General features: G+C 31.9%; 1 long non-coding RNA gene across 1 annotated transcript; it reads right to left on the bottom strand.

Moving 5' to 3' along the window:
- Positions 1-3,754: 3,754 nt before the first annotated feature.
- On the bottom strand, positions 3,755-4,121 carry LOC143062803 (uncharacterized). Its single transcript, XR_012974851.1, has 2 exons — positions 4,060-4,121; positions 3,755-3,963 (listed from the first exon to the last, which is right to left on the bottom strand). It is a non-coding gene; the product is annotated as an uncharacterized LOC143062803 (long non-coding RNA).
- Between the last annotated feature and the right edge of the window lie 482 nt (positions 4,122-4,603).

A 4,603-nucleotide genomic window follows, 5' to 3' on the forward strand; every position in this document is an offset into this window, starting at 1 on the left:
TTTCCCCGCTAATTTTTCAAAGGCAGTGCGACGGTGTGGCAGACAAATGTATTTACACTGTGACTTTGTTGGGTACAGTTGGAAAGCAGGTCACGGTTTGACCCCAAGTTTATCAGCAACAATAGAGTCACGTGACCGTGAAAATTCAGTAAAAAAACGGATGAGACAAACCTCATTTTAACTCACTGAATACTATTGTCGTAATAAAAACTTATTGACCTAACTAATCTTGAGTATCCATAGTTTATTCTCGTCAAAGCTCACACATCAAATCAAAGTCCTTTATTCTTTATTTTATCTGCAAACTTGGAGTTTGGGTGAAAATTGTCAAGTCTCCTGAACGAAAAATCTAAATATTTACGAGGAAACTAAAAATGATGGGCTGAATTTAAATTTAATAAAGCATCTCATTAAGACAAACACTCGATATGAATATCTCGGCAATAGAATGTTGGATACGCAAACGTCAAATTGATTTCAAACCGAAGCGGTGGTTTTTATGCCGATTTGTGCAAGTGGTTATCTCCCCTTAATCAGCCGGACAGCAAATCTCATAATGGCGTCGATTTTATTATTCTGGTCACGTGATTTTCAGTTCAAAAAATGGCATTTTTTAGCAACGGCAATGACGCCACGAAATCGACGGCGTAAAGCTATTTTGTGTATTTAGCATGCTTAACCAAATACATCATTAAATACGGCAGGTTTCAAACTTTAACTACGTTATTCATTTAAGAATGAAAAAATAGAATTTCCTTGATTATTTGATTGGGAAAGATGAAAAAACGTGCCGCGGCCGTGACACTTCTCGGTAAATAAATGTAAATTGAAATGACACACGGAATGGTAACGTATTTTCCTTTATAGGGATGATACCTCCTGATATTATGAACATGAAATGCCTATTGATACAAAAACTCGCCAGGTAAAACGGCATTGTGTCAATTCAACAGGCCCAAAACTAGCGACCGGCCAAAGGGAGATAACTCGAATGAAAAGTCGTTGAAGGGACGGCTGATCAGAAACGAGAGAAAATAACCATTTCGCTCAATTTTAGTAAGTGAAAGAGTTCATTCTGGGGTAAAATATCCAATAATTTATCAGTGTGCGAAGGAAAATGTGTAAATATGAAAAATACCTTGGATATTACAATTAATCATTGGAATGAGGGCACCTGTCAGGTATCAAGACCCAAACAGTGAGAGAAAGTATAATAGAATGTATGTCTGCTTTGGTAAATCACTATTTAATTATATATTGCATAAAAATATCTGATAATCATCTAGAAATCGGGGAAATTGCAAATATTATTACATATTCAGTTTAAAAAATATATTACTACAGCTTCAGAAGAAATATAAAAAAAAGTTTTCTATATGGTTATTTTTTTTACATAAAGTGAGGGGTTTTGGACCAGTAAATTGTTAGAAAAAAAATACTTGCCCAAAGCTTTGGTGTTAAAATTCCATCATTAAAGGGGGGAATGTTGCAGAATATTCCCTGATTGCATGTGTATACCTCTATTTTGTCATATATATATACTTTGATGGAAATAATTATTTCATGGCATACTTTTTAGAAGAGTCATAAATTATTATTCTTGAATGCACATAAATTCTTCATTTTGATTCAGCATTCAGTGATGCAGAAACATATTGTTTCTTAGTAGATCTACATAAAAATATATTTTATAAAGATTATGGGGGAGGGGTAGGACAGGGGGGTACCCTTCTCCCACCCCTCTTCTCCTTTCTCCTACCCCCGTTCTCCTTTCTCCCATTAGAATAAAACATCTCCTTTTGAGATATATTTTCTTGAAATATTAGAATTTTTTTTAAAAGGAGAGATATTTTATTTTTTCTCCTTTCTCCAACTTTTTCTCCTTTCTCCCAGCCTTCCTCTCCTTTCTCCTACCCCCTTTCTCCCTGTCTCCCTTACCCCTGTCCTCCCCCCTCATGGGTATAAAATGTACAATTTTGCTGTTATATATTCTATTCTAGAATAATGTTTTTAGAGAATTTCTGTTAAGTTAAGACCCAATGTCAGTTATATCTGTGAACTTATTAAATGTTTATTTCCATTCTAAATATGTTTAATATCTATGCAAGTAATTATTTTAATATGTGAGGCCTATTAATGATGAACACTGAAATGTAACAACTTCTAGTCACTGGCGATAGGATATCATATATACCCTTGACAATTTTGATTAAAAATTGAATTAATCAAAGTAATCTATAAGAAGGCTTTACCAAAAATGTAATTTCTATGTGTTTGTAAGTAGCAATATTACAAAGTAATAAAAATTTAGAAAAAATAATAAATAATAAAAACAAAATCAGGGCTTTATTTCATTTTGTACTGAGAGACTGATTGAAAAAGTAAAATCTATTCCTGAAAAAATAGATGTCATAAAAATATTGCATTTTATATTGAACTTTGTTCTCTGCAGTGGTTTTTCATTCTAACTATATATTTAGATTTGGCCTGATAGTGACACTGTCATGTGTTTTGTTGTGTGCTGTCTCATTTTAGAAAAGGGGTTATATTGTAAAATATAAATTCTGAAATGTAGTAGTTTAAACTTTCTGTTTTTTTTTTAAATCATTTGGCTTAGGAGATATTATATAAATCTAAGCATAGAATATGGATACCCATACAGTCCTCTTGAGTCATGTCTGTTTAACTTTTAAGATAAAGTAAATTTTATATTTTTCTAGAATAAAGTAAAACTGAAAATAGCTTTCTCGCTAATTATATGTAATTCAGTGGGATAGCATGTACTCAAATTGAAAAAAAAAACAATCACAACATTCAACAGCTTGAGCCATAGAGTGTGAAAAATAATTATATAATGAATATAACCTTTTTATATATTTCATATAATATATAGTATAATATATATTGACATAATGTTCTCAAATAATATATACCATATGAGACATATGATATATAACCATTTCTGGTAACATATATATATAGACTGAAATATGTGTAATAATGAAGAATTAAAAAAAAATGCCATGTTGACCTGATATATAAATCCTCAATCATCAAATACAGGTGCATGCAGCTTAACAATTGTAAAAAAGAATGAACTAGACTAAGTATTCATTAATAGAGATTAATTTACTAATAGGTAAACTGGATGCAGATTGAACAATCATCTATGGAACAATTATTGAATGTTTGCTAGAACCTGGAAGATGAATAGGGAACAAGCGCAAGCAATATTATATTATGAAGTGATATCATCTTCATTCATTTGAAATTACATCTGAAAGCTACAAAATAAGGATCTGACTCTCTTCAAACTGTTTTCCTCTGTTATTTATCTATGATATATCTGATCTCAGAATGTTTACACTGGACATGTCATTCTTTCACCGATTCAGGACAAAACCTGACAAGTGTCACAATAATTTACACCTGGACTTCCCAAAAAATAATGCACTGCTAAAGGGATGTTATTGGGAGGTTTGTGTACATTTTATTACATGTTTAATGCGCTCAATTCATAACATTTGTGTGATTTATATGAAAGTAAAACAAATTTTGTTCATTTTTAGTATTTTTGTGTACTGGGGCATGAAAAAGGGAAATAAATTACACAAAAAATAACAGATTTTGTTCATTTCAAATGACATGTTGACTGTCTTTTCATTAGTGGCCAGTCTGTCATATTTCGGAGCTGTTTTAGTCAAGAGCAGAGCAGTTTCATCAAAAAGAGAAGGGAGTCCCCGCAGGGCCTTACCAATTTGTGATGTGTACTGGAATTGTGCTCGTGTGTAAACAAGGAAGGGTAACGTCATGTGACTACCCCAGTTCTGTTCTCCATGCTCCAGTTTATCAATATAAACTTATCATATTTATTTTTCCTAAGTAAAACGGGTTTGTGTCAATTCGTCCAGAGTTGAATATTTGTCAATGACAGTCGATGTTGAAAAATGGCGGTTCCGAAGGCTGAAAATAAATGACTTGAATTTCTGATTCAACGATGAAATTATTTGACTTCTCATATCTTTTAAATACTTGTTAAAATTATCATATCATGCATACCGCTCGTGATACGTTTAGTTTCTTATAATTTAACAAATTCACGATTTCCTGCCGGGTCGTCTCCCGCGGGGAATTATTTTTCTACGCAGCGACATCTGTTGACGACGTTCTCTTAAATTATCCCCACTTGATTCTCGAATAATAAATCCGGGTTTTTAACGGACAAATCAGGGATTTGCTGTCCGGCAGAATATCACCAGTCAAAAATAAAAACCCAGCAAAATGCATAAAAATTAAAAAAGGAGTTTACTTTACAAAAATTAGAAAGAAAATAAACGAAACTCGATTTATAACTATGTTATGATAATATAAAGAAGAGATACTTCCCCCTATTTTTCAGAGAAGGACTAATTAAATGTAAATATTAAAAGATAAAATATTACTGCAGTAAAAAAAAAAAACAATTCAGAAATGTGGATAATGACACCTACATGTAAAATTAAAAACCTAGCTATATTGAAAGAAATTAGATCTGGCGGATGAAATATACTACATGCAGAATTTTTTTAAACACTTCTGATTATATTTAATGCAATAAAACAGT

Source organism: Mytilus galloprovincialis, chromosome 2 (assembly GCF_965363235.1).
Source record: "Mytilus galloprovincialis chromosome 2, xbMytGall1.hap1.1, whole genome shotgun sequence".
Taxonomy (NCBI): domain Eukaryota; kingdom Metazoa; phylum Mollusca; class Bivalvia; order Mytilida; family Mytilidae; genus Mytilus; species Mytilus galloprovincialis.